The sequence below is a fragment of the Orcinus orca genome, chromosome 20, assembly GCF_937001465.1.
Source record: "Orcinus orca chromosome 20, mOrcOrc1.1, whole genome shotgun sequence".
NCBI lineage: Eukaryota > Metazoa > Chordata > Mammalia > Artiodactyla > Delphinidae > Orcinus > Orcinus orca.
Window position 1 is genome coordinate 14,374,560 of NC_064578.1, and position 18,986 is coordinate 14,393,545.

Consider the following 18,986-nt stretch of genomic DNA (forward strand, 5'->3'; position numbering starts at 1 on the left):
GATCCCCAGTGTCTTCCACTCACAAAGAGCATAGCAAAGTCACCTCAAATGTGTCTCTTCGGTCACTGAATTACATTTGTTACAGATCTTGCTTCCAGACTTTAGGGCATCACTCTGTGACAGTTAGAGCATGGGCTCTGAAGCCAGACCGCCTGGGTTTGAATCTCTGCTCTTCCAGTTACTAGCTGTATCTTTGGGCAACCTACTTAACCTCTCTGTTCCTCACTTTCCTAACTGAAACAAGATAACAGTACTTCAAAGGCTGTTAGGAGTTAGTGAGTTAATGCATTGTGGAGCACCTAGCAGAGATAAGTGACACAAAATGTTACTGGTTAGTAGCATTTATTAAAGAACAGCTATGGCAAATTAAAGGCTAGTATTCTGTTGGGGAAGCAACAACAGGAACTAACAAACCTCAACTCAAGTGACTTCAACCATTTCTTTATCTGAATCACTTTGGTTTCGGCAGAATTATAAGTCCACTACTAAAAATGATTCCCCTCCCCAGGCAGGGGTAGATTGCTGTCAAGTAAAGAGGAAGTGGTGAAGTCATTCTCTCAGGGCCAGATTTCAGTCAACAGGTTAAATCTGGAACTGAAAAACTGCCATGACAGTAGATGACAGTACAAGGTGGCATGGGAAGTAACAAGGTACAGGTTGACGGGCATCCAAAGAAGAGAACACCTCCTTATTTTTACAAAAACATATCCTCAGTGTCTCTTTAGACCAGTGGAAACAATTTTGATTGTTATGAATGAGGGTAGGGGAGAACATCACAAATAGTATCTAGTGGGTAGAGGCCAGCGGGTAGGCTAAACATCCTACAACTCACAGGACGGTGTCCAGCAAAAAACTAACAGGTCCTAAATGTCAATAGTGCTGCGTTTGTAAAATCCTGCTTCAGACTGAGAACCAAAGCCATTTCCTTGGGTGTAAAAGCCCCCTAACCAGATCAAAGGGCAGGGCAAACATGCTATGCCGGGCATTATAATGATAATATCAAGCTTTTGCATGGAAATATGAGTAATAAAAATCTTCCTATAGGTTTTATAGACAAACAAACAGGAATGACAAGGGGCATATTTGAAAATATTTTTTAAAATAAGAAAAATAACTTGGGTACAATGCTAAGCTAATGATTTATAAATGTCAGTGGGAAATTATACGTTACCAACATTGATTCAAGAAGAAATAGACAATGTAATGGACAATGCCAGGGAAGGAATTACTAAAGTAGTGAAAGTTCTACTCTGCTCTACACTACCCCCAACAAAAGCAACTGGTCCAGGCAGCTTTCCAGGTGAACTTTTTTCAAATCTCCAAAGAACAGATAATTGCTAGGCTTTTGAAACTGTTCCAAAGCACAGAGAAAGAATAGTCTCCTAACTATTTTTAGCAACGTGGTATAATTCAGGTCCCAAATCTTGACAAAGAGTGAAAAAGATTACAGGCCAATCACACTTATGAATATAGATGCTAATATCCTAAACATATTAATATAATCCAGCAACATTTAAAGAAACTTAACAACACTATACCCAACTAAGATTATGAGAACATAAGTATGACTCAATATTAGGAAAAACATTAATTAACTATATAAATAGGTCAAAAAAGAAATATCATCTTTAACAATCTAAAATAAGATAAAATTCAGCATCCAATTCTATTAGAAACTGAGTAGGAAATAAATACTTTAAAAAATATTTTCTAATTAATACATTCATCTACCCTACAGAATATTCGATAGAGATTTTGTTTTATAATAACTTGAAATTTTCATTAAAGTGCTTAAATTGCTGTAACTTCCAACCATTTAGGATGCCTGAATGTTGACTTGGCTTAATCGAGGGTTAAAGGCTTTCCCACATTCACAACACTTGAATGGTTGCCTCTGTATGAACCATCAGAATCATAGCTACATCTTTTCCAATACATCACTCACATGAAAGGTTTCTTCATAGTGTGGAATCAGTGAAGCTAAATCAAGTTTATGTTAACTCTGAAGGTTTTGAAACATATGAGACATTGAAATGGCTCAATATCAGTATGGATTCTGTTACAAGTGAAAGAAATCCCAACTCAAAACTATTTAAGCAAAGAATTTAATTTTTTGATTTACATCACTGAAAAATCCAGAGGCAAGTTTAGTTCTCTGCATCTCTGTTTGCAGGGCTGGCTTTCTTCTCAGCCTTCACGTGGGTCAAGGCTAACATCCATGTCCAGCAGAAAAGAATGTCACTTCATGGTAGGTTTTGCACAGTCAAAGGGTCCATTCTGATTGGATGAACTTGGGTCACCTGAACCCACCATTGTGGTGGGTGGAAGGAACAGTACACATGGGCCAGACTAGGCTACATGTTCCACCTTTGCAGTAGGGAACAGAGCTCCACCCAAACCACATGAACTGTTGTGTTGGGGCAGAGTCGTATTTCCCCCAAAAGTAGGGAAGTATTTACCATGAAAATGGGGTAAAAAATGCTGGGAGGCCAAAAGAACCAAGGTCCAGGACAGGCTTCTTTCTAGGGTGGGCATACCCAAGATGATGTAGCTGGGAGGAAGTCCTAAAGGTTTTCCCACACTTGCTACACTCATATGGTTTTTTTCCACTGTGGATTCTCTGATGCCGACTTAATGTTGACTTAACAGCAAAAGCTTTGCTGCACTCATTACATTCATTTTTGGCTGCGTCAGGTCTTAGTTGCGGCCCGCAGGACTTCCTTGAGGCATGCGGGATCTTTCCTAGTGGCGCACGGGTTCTTCATCGCAGTGTGCGGGTTTTCTCTTTAGCTGTGGCGTGCAGGCTCCACAGTGCGTGGGCTCTCTAGTTTCTGGCACGCAGGCTCTCTAGCTGAGGAGTGCGAGCTCAGTAGTTGTGGCGAGTGGGCTCAGTTACCCCGCGGCATGTGGGATCTTAGTTCCCTGACCAGGGATCGAACCCATGTCCCCTGCATTGTAGGGTGGATTCTTCACCACTGCACCACGAGGGAAGCACAAAATTTAACCAATATTTCTAAATTTTTGAGTTGTTAAAAAAATAAATTTTATATTCAAGTGTTGATCTTTATCAATTTGTACACTTTTGTTAATTTGTATTCTAAAATATTAGCTTTTTATATCTTTTGCAAAATAAAACTATGTGCTGAACACCTGCTTTATTTTTCCTTTTCTTTACAAATTACCTTACCTTGATCTTAAACCACTAGAACATAAGCTCCATGAGAGCAGGGACTTTGTTTTCTTTCCTGCTATCTTGGGTGTCTTGAACAATACCTGGCACATAGTAGACAATAAATATGATAAATAAATGATTGAATAATTGTTTGTTACTCTGTATAAATAGGCATACAACTCACGCACTGCAATAATAAAATTATTCTGGCTCAAAAATAACTGTACAATTCCAGACCTGACCTCTCCCCAAGATTACAGAGCTGCATTCTCAACAGCCTGCTATACTCAGGGAGGTGGGTGTCCCAAGGAAACTCAAACTTCGTGGCATTAAGTCTAGTGTCATCTACCATAAAAACTGTTTTTATATCAGGACTCCCCTACGTTACCCAATTCACTGACACTTTTACTAAGCTCTGTCAGTGGTACCAGGACATTTCTCACAATCCTTTCCATCCCTACATCACCCTGTCCCCAAACTTGTGTAGGCCTCCAAAGTTATTAATTGCAATATAATGACAATGGAATAGGGGTTTATGCCTTCATTTTCTCCTCAGTCCAATCAAATTACATACTATTTTGAGTTAGTATTTCTAAAACAGAGCCCATTACAGAACCTTGTCACGATGGCAAAGGCACCGCGGTGGGGCCCCTGCTCCACACTCCCATTTGACTGCTCTCTCATTTTCTGAATACATGTTGTCAGGTCCGAGGGCCTCTTCCATCCTTGTCAAGGGGACTGCTAACTTTCTCTCCTTTCATACAACATGACTGCTCTCTCATTTTCTGTTCCCATGCAGTAAGTTCCCTAGGACAGAACTCTTCAGGTCGGCCATAAACTCTGTGTTCTAGACTTTCCACATGCACCAACAACATTTATGCACGGATGGCTAAGTAAGGGGGCTTAAGGATATGCTCTGCAGTAGAAGAGGGATGTCCAAAGAAATATAATGTGAGCCATAAATGCAAGCTACATATGTAATTTAAATTTTCTGGTGGCCACATTAAAAAAGTAAAAAGAAAATGGCAACATTAATTTTAATAATACATTTTATGTAATATATTTAATATATTTAAATAATATATTTTATTTAACCCAATATATCCAAAATTTTATTTCAACATGAAATCAACATAAAGATTATTAATGAGGTCATTTACATTTTTTTACTTTTTACTTTTTTTTTTTTTTTTTTGGCCGTGCCGCGTGGCATGTAGGATCTTAGTTCCCTGACCAGGGATGGAACCCACGCCCCCTGCAGTGGAACCGCAGAGTCTTAACCACTGAACTGCAAGGTAAGTCCCCTCAATTACATTTTTTTATACTAGGTCTTCAAACTCTGGTACTTACAGCATCTCTCAATCTGAATCAGCCCCACTTCAAGTGCTTAAGAGTTTAATTTAATAAGCACATGTAGCTAGTGACTACCATGATAACAGCACAGAAGTAGAGAAAAGAAAATCTTATTAGGTTTTCAGTCCTAAGCCCTATGCTTTTGAATGCTTACTAAGAAAGTCAGAAGAATGAATGCTTGAAGGAGAGACCCAGAAATTTTTTTTTTTTTTTTTTTTTTTGCTGACAAAGCAAAAGACTTTATCGGGAAGGGGGCGCCCGGGCAGAGAGCAGCTGGGTAAGGGAACCCAGGAGAACTGCTCTGCCACGTGGCTCACAGCCTCAGGGTTTATCAGAAATATCCATTCTTACAACTAACACAAGAAACTAACACAGTATTGTGAAGCAATTATACTCCAATAAAGGTCTATTTTAAAAATATATTCTGGGCTTCCCTGGTGGCGCAGTGGTTGAGAGTCTGCCTGCCAATGCAGGGGACACGGGTTCGTGCCCCGGTCCGGGAGGATCCCACATGCCGCGGAGCGGCTGGGCCCGTGAGCCTGCGCGTCCGGAGCCTGTGCTCCGCAATGGGAGAGGCCACAACAGTGAGAGGCCCGCGTACCGCCAAAAAAAAAAAAAAAAAAAAAAAAAAGGGGGGGGGGGGGGACTGTGAAGCCTCTGCTTGAGCCCCTCCAGCAGATTTCCCTCTTAACAGCCTACTCAACTCCGGATGGTCTTCCTAGGAGAAGGTGCTTCCTGATTCTAATGGCTGCTAGGTAGCTCCTCGGGCCGTCTCTCTTTATGCCCCTCACATAATCTGTCCTCTGCCAGACAATCCTGCCAGCAGCCCAACTCTCCCTTCCCATACAGTGCCATGATCTGATCCCCTGGTCTCTTTGGTGCCTTCCCTGTGCGGTGACGACCCTTCCATCTCCTCACTCCAAGGTCTCATGAGGTTCTGGCATCACCACATGGCTAACTCAGATGCCCTGATGATTAAAGAAAAAAAATGATTGTTGCCTGCCATTCCAGTTTTACAAGGATCAAGCCATTAGCCACTGCAATCTTCCACCCACAATGTGCCTAAGAGGAATTCAGGATGGAGAAGAATTCAGGATGGAGAAAAACAGGAATCGTTCTGTGCTCTGGATACAACCCCTAGTTAGTTAAGATACATATCTAAGGAAATTTTTCAGTGACCCCAAATTCTTGAATCTTCCCATGCAAAGCACTAAAATCATTAACTCAAGATGTCTTTGTGTTTAGGAGTAATCTTTTGATGTTTGACATGTTTTTTTTTCTCCCCCATGGCAAATATTCATTTACATCCTGGCTCCTTCCTTATCTCTTCAGAAGTTTCTCAGAGCTGAGAGGCTGTCTCCTGGGCTACAGTCCTTAGTAAAACACTGAATAAACTCAACTCACAGATCTTATGTTGTGCTTTTTTTCTTTTAAGCTGGTACAACCTTCATCACAGTTATGTTCCTCATTCATATGAGCCACAATCCAGTTTTGAACTCATCTCCCTTCCTAAACTGGCTCCTTTGCTCCTCCAAATTCATACCAACTGCTCAGTACGTGAGAAACAAACGGTGAGAAACAAATGCTCAAACATGATGTTGGTTCTGATTTTGATCCCTTGTCTCAGTGAGTTAGTACCAATACTTTCAGCCTGGTCTCCTATGCTAGAAACCCGAGAATCCCTCTTAACCATTTCCCTACTCACTGCTCAGTTCTGACAATCAGTAATCAGATCCTGCCAATTTTATCTCCTAAGTATTTCTTGGATCTGACTCCTACTCTCCATCATTACTCACCAAATAATTTTTCAGTTCCTCAGCAACTGTCCTGTGGAGCACTGCAACGGTCCCTAACTCCAGACTCATCCTCCAAGTCCACCTTCTGTCTAGCACATAGAATGATCTATAGAAAATGCCAACCTGACCTCAACTCTGTGGGTTAAAACACTTAAATGGATCACCACACAACAGCAAACTTAAGCCCAAGATCCTGACCCTAAGCTCCACAGGCAACAAATGTCAGAAGATTAGAGACACTTTTTTTGTTTTGAATAAATTTATTTATTTGTTTTTATTTTTGGCTGTGTTGGGTCTTCACTGCTGTGCACAGGCTTTCTCTAGATGTGGCGAGCGGGGGCTACTCTTCGTTGTGGTGAACGGGCTTCTCATTGCGGTGGCTTCTCTTGTTGTGGAGCACAGGCTCTAGGTGCACAGGTTTCAGTACTTGTGGCACAGGGGCTTAGTTACTCCACAGCGTGTGGGATCTTCCCAGGCCAGGGATCGAACCCGTGTCCCCTGCATTGGCAGGCGGATCCTTTTTATTTATTTTTGGCTGCGTTGGGTCTTCATTGCTGCCTGCGGGCTTTTTCTAGTTGCGGCGAGCAGGGGCTACTCGTCGTTGTGGTGCACAGGCTTCTCATTGCAGTGGCTTCTCTTGTTGTGGAGTATGGGCTCTAGGTGCGTGGGTTCAGTAGTTGTGGTTCGCAGGCTCTGGAGCACTGGCTTAGTAGTTGTGGCGCATGGGCTTAGCTGCGCTAAGTGGCATGTGGGATCTTCCCGGACCAGGGCTCAAACCCGTGTCCCCTGCATTGGCAGGTGGATTCTTAACCTCTGCACCACCAGGGAAACCCAGGGCCTCTCAGTTTCTGAGATGGCTCACACTGTCTCTGTGGAGTGTGTTTCTCCTAGGGCCACTCTCGCCCTTTGAGATGGACCACTTTCTGTCTATGGAACTGTAACCTAGCAGGACTCCATGGGGCCTTCCTGGGACAGGCCTTCCCCCGTATCCTCTGCTTTAGCTCCTCTCTGAAGTACTTAGAGAGTAGCATTTGATGCACATTTCCTGAGTTGTTTTGCAGATGTAACCGCTCCCCCACCCCAGGCCTCCTGGAGCCGAAGGACTGATAATGTTAGCCCTGTGACCCCATCCTGCTACACCATCAGCCAATCAGAGAACTGTGCACAAGCTGACCACACACCCTGCACCCCCCTCCCTCACCCGGCTTTTAAAAGTGCTTTGCTGAAACCCTTTGGGGAGTTTGGGGCTTTTAGGGCATGAGCCACCTTGTCTCCTTACATGGCCTTGCAATAAACCTTTCTCTGCTCCAAACTTCAACGTTTCAGTTTGTTTGGCCTCACTGTGCATTGGGCACAGGAACTTACATTAATAGAATGTGTATCTCTACAAATAAATCCACTTCTTACCTATCACTTTGTCTCTCACTGAATGCTTTCTTCGAGGAGACATAAAGAACCTGAGTGTCATTAAATCCTGAGACCAGGTGTGTGATCTCAATTAAAAAACAGGGAGTTCAAGTCCCAGCCTGGGTTTCGGCTGGATTCAAGTCCCATCTGAGTTGTGCGGTTTCAGCACAGGCCCCCCTTTTCTTGCCTTCCTCCTGCTGTCCCTCTGCCCCCACTTCCCAAGAACCTTGTGATCCACACCACTAGCCCGAGTCCCTCATTCTCACATATCCCTCTGTGGGGGAAACTATTGAACTTGGAGATCCTCTGGCTGAGCGGAAATCCTCAGAATGCAAGAGGCTGTACTTTTGCTTCCCAGGACATTCTCTCCAGCTATCTCCAGCCATCACTTCCTGGGCCCTGGGGTCTCTGCTGCTTAGCCTCTCACCATCATCCAGTCTCACTGGGGGAGGAGGGGGGTTGGATGAGGGATGTGTGAACAGGGGTCTTCCTACTGCTTTGGCTCTAGGACTGTGTCAGAATCACCCCTCTCATCCTCCATTTCCTTCAAATCAGATCTCTTGAAGACACATCTGAGGGATCCCATGCTCACCTTGTGCCAGGCTTTAAGGGGCCTGATAGCCATCACCGGGGCTCCCTCTCAATGAAGGGCAGGGGCTGAGAGAAGAAGCAAAGAGAAACAAGAGTGAGCCCAACTCAGTCAATACCTTTCCTTTAAACCTGCAAACCTGTATTAGCTGCGAATAACGACAGGTGACATTTACTGAAGGCCTGCAATATGCCAGCCTCAGAACTCGGGCACTTTACTATGTACTAGGAGATATGTAATACTGTTGTCCTCATTTGACCAAAACAATGAGCCTTAGAAAGTTTAATTAATTATCTTAGGCCACAAGATCTGTATTCATAACCACTAAGTAATGCTCTCTCCCGCGTGAAACAATAGAGCAAAAAAATACACGTAAACAAAAGCAAGATGCCAGGCCACACAGGGCCCATGAACGTTAAGAACATCGTCTTCTGCCCCCAAACAATGGGGTTATTACGAGCAGGAGCAGCGGTTATGATCAGACTTGATTAATATCGACTTTCCCATGAGGCTGAAAAGTCCCCGCGTCCGTCTCAATCACAGTTGCGTCCCCGGAACCTGGAACAACACTGCACTTAGTAGGCGCTCGATACGGTCACTTTCTAAACCGTAGCGTGTCACTTACCGGGGCCACCCCTTCCAAGGCAGTCCACACCCCCGCCCCACTCCCAAAGCGGCCGCGGCGGGGGGCTGAGGGAGTCCGGGCAGGGCTGGACTGCCCGCAGACCTCCTCGCTTGATACGGCCCTGCGCCACCGCCCGACCCCCTCCCGGGTCCGCCTCCCCGGCGCCTGGGGGAACCTGTGGCGCTGCCCGCCCGGAATGTGGAACAAGAACGCCTGTTCACCTTGCACTCACCTCCGACGGTGGGCTGCGGCGCTCCGGCGCTCCGGAAGTACTTCACCAGCTGGCGCGCTTTACGGAGCCTGCGCTTCCGCTCTTGTAGAACGCCCGCGCTTCTCTGCGGGCTTCACTCCCTTTCACCCGGACCAACTCCTACGAAGAGCAGGCTGCTTTTTTTCCCGGTGGCCTATGGTGGCACTGCCTTTCAGCATTTTGTATGGGGCGGAGGAAGCCAAAGCGCAGCCTCGATAAGCGCTAGCATTTGGGGATTCTCTTATTTGACTGCAGTCAAGCTGGCTGTGCTCATTGGATCGGGTCAGATTTCTCTGTAGGTCAATCAAGTTGCAACTGCAGTATGAAGAATGGATTTAAGCTGGGCAGGAAAGCAGTTAGGAGGCTATTAAAAAGGCCCAGTCACGATAAAGAACAGCTGGATCAAGGCAGTACTGTTTATAACTCTTTGTAACGGGAAACAGCTGTAACTGTAGATACACACAAGCTCATTTATATGAATCACCTGTACATTTATTCAGCCTTCTGGATGGTACCGCTCTAGAAATTAATATTTAGATATTCTTAATTTCCCATCACACATAATTAGCATCCAGACTACTTCAAAATCGACAATGTTTATTCTGTCCCAGTGCTCTTGGCTGACAACAAAATGTTCTGAGATATGCCTTCTTCATTTAAAGATCACTCCAGGGACTTCCCTGGTGGCGCACAGTGGTTAAGAATCTGCCTGCCAATGCAGGGGACACCAGTTCGAGCCCTAGTCCGGGAAGATCTGGCATGCCGCAGAGCAACTAAATCACTGCGCCACAACTAATGAGCTTGAGCTCTAGAGCCTGCGAACCACAACTACTGAAGCTCGCGCGCCTAGAGCCCATGCTCAGCAACAAGAGAAGCCACCGCAATGAGAAGCCTGCGCACTGCAACGGAGAGTAGCCCCTGCTCGCCGCAACTAGAGAAAGCCTGCACGGAGCAATGAAGACCCAACACAGCCAAAATAAATAAATAGATAATTTTTAAAATAAAATAAAGATCACTCCAAGGACCTCCCTGGTGGTCCAGCAGTTAAGACTCCGTACTGCCAAAGCAGGGGGCCCAGGAACTAGATCCTGCATGCTGCAACTAAGACCCAGCATGGCAAAATAAATTAAAAACAAAACAAAACAAAAGTCGGCCCTGTTTAAGGAAAAAAAAAAAAATCACTCCGTTATTTCAACGAGGAAATGGAATCCTAGAAAAAGGAGACATATCTGAGATCTCACAGCAACCTAGGCAGCTTTCTGGCCACCTTTGCAGTATGACCCTGGCTTTTATCTCCGTTCTCACTGCTTCAACTCAGTCACTGAGGGCCTTAACATCTCTTGGGGCTCTGCAAACACTTCCAGTTCCACTCTTCCTAGACAGATAATTATCAGGCCCTGATGAGGCTGGACTGTAAACTCTGTAATTCAGTTCAAATTCAACTAGTAGGAAAAATACAAAGGGGACTTAGACTCTAGGCAGAATTCTTCAGCCCAATTTATTGCTCTGGATACAGACAGAAGGTCTTTTCTGGGGGGCTTCTGGCTGGACAGATCTTCCATAGAGAGGCTGTGGTACTTGGCTTCCAAGGATGGGGTTGAGGGCATCTATTCATGTTGTTGGAGGCTCAGGATCTCGGGTGCAGGGGAGGCCTGGCTACCAGTTAGTGGTCCTTTAGGAATATTGAGGGGGAGAAAAAATAGAAAAAGGAGAAGGTTGACCAAATAACACTAGGATACTGGAGAGCCTTCAGTTTACACTTGGAATAGCCACAACTTAATGGTTTTCAATTTTTCCCCCTATGTGGCTTCACTAGTGATGTCATTTATATTGTATCTGAAGCTTTCCCACATTAATTCCATAACATTGTTTCCCATATCAGTGATTTCCAAGGTCAAGGGTTAAGGGAGGATTTAAGTACAAATGGGCAGCAGAGAGTTTTATTGAAATGATAGAACTGTTCTGAATCTTGATTGCAGTAGTGGTGATTACATAACTATGTGATTGTCCAGGCTCATAGACCTATACAACCAAAAAAGAGTAAATTTTACTGTATGTAAGTTTAAAATCAATAAAAAGCAAAAGTTTACAAACATCCTTATAAAAGAATATGTAAACACAGAAAATTCAAATTCTATAAAAAAGTACAACAGGGAATGTAAATTGATACAGCCACTGTGGAGAACAGTATGGAGGTTCCTTAAAAAACTAAAAATAGAATTACCATATGATCCAGCAATCCCACTGCTGGGCATATGCCCAGAGAAAGCCATAATTCAAAAAGACACATGCATCCCAATGTTCATTGCAGCACTATTTACAATAGCCAGGTCATGGAAGCAACCTAAATGCCCATTGACAGATGAATGGATTAAGAAGATGTGGTACATATACACAGTGGAATATTACTCAGCCATAAAAAGGAACAAAATCTGGTCATCTGTAGAGATGTGGATGGACCTAGAGACTGTCTTACAGAGTGATGTAAGTCAGAAAGAGAAAAATAAATATTGTACATTAACACATATATGTGGAATCTAGAAAAATGGTACAGATGAACTGGTTTGCAAGGCAGAATCAGAGACACAGATGTAGAGAACAAACATATGGACATGAAAGGGGGAAAGCAGGGGAGGGGGTTAATGATGGTTAGATGAACTGGGAGATTGGGATTGACATATACACACTAATATGTATAAAATAGATAACTAATAAGAACCTGCTGTATAAAAAATGAATAAATTTTAAAAACTAAAAAAATATATATCAGCACCATTATAAAAAAGTGGTTAGATGAACTAAAAAAATTTTTGATAATTTAGATACAAATAAAAGACCTATGGAATAATTTTTTAAAAAAGTATACTAAGCAATGTAAAAATTATTAGAAATCCCACGGAAAACAGGAGAAAACAATATTTGGTAAATACCTTTGTAGAAATCTTTCCATGCATATAAGCTCATATGCATATTACATGACCATAAATTCAATTTTATAGAAAATATTGTAGTAGATGTATTCAAGCTCCATAATTCTCATGGGATCAATATGAAATTAGTTCCCAGCTAAGACCACATCTTTGCCTAGCTTTTTCCCTGGTCCTGTATCTCCTAAGCACACTCAATTAATCACTTGCACAAGAATCCCCATCTAAGGCTCTGCTTCTGCTAGAATCTGGCCCAAAACAGGTATCATACTATGTATGCTCAACCATAACTTACTTGTCAGTCAACAACGTATGGGCATGTCTTTTTCATATTAACAGTGATTCCCAATATTGTTCTAAGTGACTGTACAGTATTCCACAGCAGTTATAATAATTTATCTAATCACCTATTGATGGATATTGATTATATATCCACCTATTGATGGATATTTAGGTCATTTCTAATTTATCATTAATATAAACTGTATATAAAGCTACAAGAAATACTCTCATAAGTATATTTCTGAATACAATTTTATTATTACCTGAGAGTAAATTTCTAGTAGATGTGGAATTTCTGAGTCTAAGGGGTAGCATATTTAAAATTTTATTACATACACTGCTAGCAAACTGCCACCCAGAAAGTTCATCATCAATTTATGGTCACAACAGAGCACAAGAACGCCCATTTCCCTACACCCACACCCAAAACTGGATTTGCCAATATATATATATATTTTTTCGGTATGCGGGCCTCTCACTGTTGTGGCCTCTCCCATTGAAGAGCACAGCTTGACAGAGATGGAAAATATAAAACCATGATATTAAACATCAGTGAAAATGAATGAACTTGAGCTATGTGGTTAAATCTCAAGTCTATAAAGTTGAATTTAAAAAGTAAGCTAGGGGGCTTCCCTGGTGGTGCAGTGGTTGAGAATCTGCCTGCCAATGCAGGGGACACGGGTTTGAGCCCTGGTCTGGGAAGATCCCACATGCCGCGGAGCAACTGGGCCCGTGAGCCACAATTACTGAGCCTGCACATCTGGAGCCTGTGCACCGCAACAAGAGAGGCCGCAACAGTGAGAGGCCCGTGCACCGCGATGAAGAGTGGCCCTCGCTTGCCACAACTAGAGAAAGCCCTCACACAGAAACGAAGACCCAACATAGCCATAAATAAATAAATAAAGTTGTAAAGAAAAAAAAAGTAAGCTGGTGCTCGCTTCAGCAGCACATATACTAAAATTGGAATGATATAGAGAAGATTAGCATGGCCCCGGCACAAGGATGACACGCAAATTCATGAAGCGTTCCGTATTTTTTTCAAACTACCACTGGCATTTTTCACAGAACTAGAACAAAAAATTTCACAATTTGTATGGAAACACAAAAGATGCCGAATAGCCAAAGCAATCTTGAGGAAGAAAAACGGAGCTGGAGGAATCAGGCTCCCTGACTTCAGACTATACTACAAAGTTACAGTAATCGAGACAGTATGGTACTGGCACAAAAATAGAAATATAGATCAATGCAACAGGATAGAAAGCCCAGAGATAAACCCACGCACATATGGTCACCTTATGTTTGATAAAGGAGGCAGGAATGTACAGTGAGAAAGGACAGCCTCTTCAATAAGTGGTGCTGGGAAAACTGGACAGGTACATGTAAAAGTATGAGATTAGAACACTCCCTAACACCATACACAAAAATGAACTCAAAATGGATTAAAGAACTAACTGTAAGGCCAGACACCATCAAACTCTTAAAGGAAAACATAGGCAGAACACTCTATGACATAAATCACAGCAAGATCCTTTTTGACCCACCTCCTAGAGAAATGGAAATAAAAACAAAAATAAACAAATGGGACCTAATGAAACTTCAAAGCTATTGCACAGCAAAGGAAACCATAAACAAGATGAAAAGACAACCCTCAGAATGGGAGAAAATATTTGCAAATGAAGCAACTGACAAAGGATTAATCTCCAAAACATACAAGCAACTCATGCAGCTCAATAACAAAAAAACAAACAACCCAATCCAAAAATGGGCAGAAGACCTAAATAGACATTTCTCCAAAGAAGATATACAGATTGCCAAAAAACATATGAAAGAATGCTTAACATCATTAATCATTAGAGAAATGCAAATCAAAACTACAATGAGATATCATCTCACACTGGTCAGAATGGCCATCATCAAAAAATCTAGAAACAATAAATGCTGGAGAGGGTGTGGAGAAAAGGGAACCCTCTTGCACTGCTGGTGGGAATGTGAATTGGTTTAGCCACTATGGAGAACAGTATGGAGGTTCCTTAAAAAACTACAAATAGAACTAACATATGACCCAGCAATCCCACTACTGGGCATATACCCTGAGAAAACCATAATTCAAAAAGAGTCAAGTACCAAAATGTTCATTGCAGCTCTATTTACAATAGCCAGGACATGGAAGCAACCTAAGTGTCCATCCACAGATGAATGGATAAAGAAGATGTGGCATATATACACAATGGAATATTACTCAGCCATAAAAAGGAACAAAACTGAGTTATTTGTAGTGAGGTGGATGGACCTAGAGACTGTCATACAGAGTGAAGTAAGTCAGAAAGAGAAAAACAAATACCATATGCTAACACATATATATGGAAAAAAAAAAAAAAGGTCAGAAGAACCTAGGGGCAAGACGGGAATAAAGATGCAGACCTACTAGAGAATGGACTTGAGGATACGGGGAGGGGGAAGGGTAAGCTGGGACAGAGTGAGACAGTGGCATGGACATATATACACTACCAAATGTAAAATAGATAGCTAGTGGGAAGCAGCCGCATAGCACAGGGAGATCAGCTCGGGGCTTTGCGACCACCTAGAGGGGTGGGATAGGGAGGGTGGGAGGGAGGGAGATGCAAGAGGGAAGAGATATGGGGACATATGTATATGTATAACTGATTCACTTTGTTATAAAGCAGAAACTAACACACCATTGTAAAGCAATTATACTCCAATAAAGATGTTCAAAAAAAATAGATCATCTACAAGGACCTACTGTATAGCACAGGGACTCTATTTACTACTCTGTAATAATCTATATGGGAAAAGAATCTGAAAAAGAATGGATATATGTATATGTATAACTGAATCACTTTGCTCTACACCTGAAGCTAACACAACATTGTAGATCAACTCTACTCCAATATAAAACAAAGATTAGATTAAAAATTTGTAAAAGTAAGCTGCAGAAGAAAATATCAAGTATACTATTTATATACATTAAAAACATGTAAAATAATGTTATGATGTTTATGGAAATAACCATATATATATAACAAGTTTTAAAGCATCTATGAGCATGAATAACAACAAATTCATATGGTAACTACCTCTGGAACCACAGAGAGGTAAATGCAATTCAAAAGATGTATACAGGGGACTTCAATTCCATCTGTAATGCTTTAGTTCTAAAAAACACATGGAACAGCCATGACAAAATGGTCAGATACGATAAAGCTGAGGGGAGGTACATGGGTGTTTGTTATTCTCTTAATTTTTCTACACTTGAAGTATTTTAAAGAACTTTAAAAAAATTTCAATAGTTCCACTAGTAGAATAAAACCAGGAGAAATACCTTTTAAAAAATTGAGAAAAGAGAGGGACTTCCCTGGCAGTCCAGTGGTTAAAACTTCACTTTCCAATTCAGGGGGTGCAGGTTCAATCCCTGGTCAGGGAGCTAAAATCCCACATGCCTTGAGGCCAAAAAAACCAAAAAACATAAAACAGAAGCAATATTGTAACAAATTCCATAAAGATTTTAAAAATGGTCCACATCAAAAAAATCTTTAACAGAAATTGATAAAAGAGCAAAGAAAGCAAAAGGGACAAAATAGGACACAAGTATTCATTAAAAATTAAAAGCATTCAAGATGACAGATGTCAGACCAAAATTTATCACAATAAATGTAAGTTGGTTAAAATATTCTTAAATGCATCAATACAGGAAATGTATGAAACATACTCTGCCTAGATAATTGGGCTACTTTCCATAAATCCAAGGGTAAATAAGCCTGTGAATAAGGAGATTGCCTTTACCTAGACATCCCTCACAAACCAGAGAGCTTCTGTTTCTAATTACCTGGAGAGCCCTTGTTCTTTTCACTGAGGACAAGACCCCATATACTCATGAAGTACACTATCCTAAACAGAAATTTCTGAATTACTAAGGCAACAAATTAAAATATTAGTGAGGTCTCACTAATCATTTTCCTCTATTCCGTATACAGTATGTGCTTTCCTGATATTTCCTGCCAAAGCCCAGGAATCATTAAAGACTTTGGGGAACGATAACTTCTGTGCTACATGTGGTGTACCAAACTGCTGGGTTTGGACGCTCCAAAACAACTGGACACTTCCACAGCCTTGGTTAAAGCCTCAGCTTTCAGTGACAGAACCCAGGGGGCTGTTCTGTCTCTCAGGGCCAGGAGGTTTCCTCATTCTAAAACTCTGCACGGCCTCCTTGCCTCTTTCCCTCTCATGCAGGGCAGTGCCATCTGCACACACTTCCCTCGAGCTCACCATCCCCAGGCTGCTCTCTTTCCAGCTCAGGCTGCAGTAGTGGAGCTTGCAGCTGTGTCGCCTCTGACAGCGGGGTTGGGGTGGGGGAAGATAGCGCAGGTCCGAGGCAGAGACCCAGAGGTGGGAACCGCTGCACGGGGAGACCCTCCACCAGGAGCTTTGAGGCCGGCGCCCTCCCTGGTGTCTTCCTTGGAGCTTGGACAACCTCAAGCACTACCCGGCTCAAGGGATGCGGAATGAATCATACGCATGAGAAAATCAAGGTTCAGGGAGTTTTAATAAGGCCACAGTAATCATATACTGGGATCAGGAGAGGAGAGAAATGAACAATTTCAAACACTTGAAGGCTTCCCTCGGTCCTGAATATTAAATAGGACACCTGAATGTCAGCTACATTTTCCACAGCACAATGGTGACATCTAGTGTTAGCTGGGTAAATATCAGCCTTGCAATTGACCTGAAATTCAGAGTCTTGGTGTCTCCTTTCACCTCAGGATTCTCACCTTGGCTTCCTGAAGGACCAAGAAATTTGTTTTTGATTTTTTCCAATTTCTAACTTGCCTTTTAATTTTCTTAACAATTGCTCTTTTATTTTTCACACTGTTGAAGTAAAAGTGATGTACAATAGACTGGATATTTAAATTTTTTAATTGAAATATATTTGACATAACATTGTGTAAACTTAAGGTGTACAACATGCTAATTTGATACATTTATATAGTATCATATGATTGCCATTGTAGTGATTATTTGCACCTCTTCCACATTACGTAATTATCCTTTCTTTTAGTGGCTGGAACAATTAAGTTCTAGTCTTTTAGCAAGTTTGATGATTATAATACTGTTGTCTATATTCACTACACTGGGACTACTCTAGGACTTATTTACTACTTGTTGCAAATTTGTAGCCTTAAACATCTGTCCTATCCTCCCACCCAAATTGGACATTTTTAGGGTGTACAACGTGGTGAATTTTGACCAGCAGAGAACGAAACAGACAAAAATTCCTGTCCTCGTAGGCTTGCATTCTTTTTAAAAAAGTATTTATTTATTTATTTCTAACTTTGGCTGCGTTGGGTCTAAGTTGCGGTACAGGGGATCTTTCATTGCAGCACGTGGGCTTCTCTCTAGTTGTGGTGTGCAGGTTTTGTCTCTCTAGTTGTGGCGTGCAGGCTCCAGAGCACGTGAGCTCTGTAGTTACAGCATGTGGGCTCTCTGGTTGTAGCATGCAGACTCAGTTGCCCCTCGGCATGTGGGATCTTAGTTCCCTGACCAGGGATTGAACCCACGTACCCTGCATTGGAAGGCGGATTCTTAACCACTGGACCAGCAGGGAAGTCCTGGCTTGCATTCTTTTTTTTCCGGCTTGCATTCTTAATGGCCAGAATTATGCCACATGGCTACTCCCAACAGCAGAGGAATTTGGAAGGCAAGTTTTTAGCTTTTTGGCTTCCACAATAGAAAGAAAATGGAAAGGGTGTTTTGTGAACCAACTTACAGTTTCTGCCACAATGGGACTGAGGAGCATGCCTGAAATGTGTAAACGCTTATGTACACCAGTTAGGTTTAAAACATGTTTCAAAAGTATTGACATACCTACTCCTTCAGCCAGCCCCATTCATTATTATTATTACTACAGTTAGTATTAACTTAGACGTCTTATTTGATGACATGTAAATAGATCCCCTAGCACAAGACCCTGGCCCACAGGGGAACTCCATTCAATGGTAGATACTATCTTGGCACCAATAAGGTACCCCCCAATGGCCCTCGAGTGTTGTTTAGACCTTCCATTACCTCAGGTCCCTTTCATTAGCTCACTGTAAAGATTCCTTGTTAAGTTACATGCTCAGCTGGCTTTGCTAACCTCTCATGATGTTCACAGCCTCTTTGTTTTCTAAAGTCCCCTTAATAGAAAGAAACAGATGTTTACTAGATAGGATGAATGGAACTGCTCATCTGACTCAGAATATACTCATTTTTACTGAATCAATATTAAATCACAGTTTATAAAAACCCACTCCAAAACTCCTGGGACTCTCCACCAGGATACGCTTCCCAAAGCAAATTCCATCAGATCACAGCTCTTAAACTGGAATGCACATTGGAATCACCTGGGAAGATTTTTTTAAACTGTGATGCCTGGGTCTTGCCCCCAAAGCAGTGATTTTTAATTGGGTGATTTGCTCCTTCCACCAGGAAACACTTAGCAATGTCTTTTGGTTGTTACAACCGGGAGAGGGTGTGACTGGTATCTAGTGGGTAGAGCCGAGGGATGGTACTAAACATCCCACAATGCAG

The 18,986-nt window shown here is 42.2% G+C and overlaps 1 protein-coding gene, 1 non-coding gene and 1 pseudogene across 18 annotated transcripts in view; 1 reads left to right on the top strand and 2 right to left on the bottom strand.

Moving 5' to 3' along the window:
- Positions 1-18,986, bottom strand: part of ZNF19 (zinc finger protein 19) — a 134,208-nt gene that overhangs the window by 51,946 nt on the left and 63,276 nt on the right. For 7 of the 17 annotated variants that reach the window (XM_033434328.2, XM_049703904.1, XM_033434332.2 and 4 more), the window contains 3 exons: positions 15,497-15,574; positions 9,175-9,507; positions 8,321-8,385 (listed from right to left, as the gene is read on the bottom strand). The gene's annotated coding sequence lies outside the window, so the exon portion shown is untranslated. Of the gene's footprint in view, positions 1-8,320; positions 8,386-8,942; positions 9,112-9,163; positions 9,533-15,496; positions 15,575-15,741; positions 17,198-18,986 lie in introns of those variants that run through there. The other 10 variants (XM_004273238.3, XM_033434330.2, XM_049703900.1 and 7 more) reach the window with 9 other exon arrangements.
- LOC117202655 (uncharacterized) lies at positions 3,862-3,940 on the bottom strand (annotated as a pseudogene).
- Positions 13,332-13,438, top strand: LOC117202658 (U6 spliceosomal RNA). The gene has a single exon (XR_004485134.1). It is a non-coding gene; the product is annotated as a U6 spliceosomal RNA (small nuclear RNA).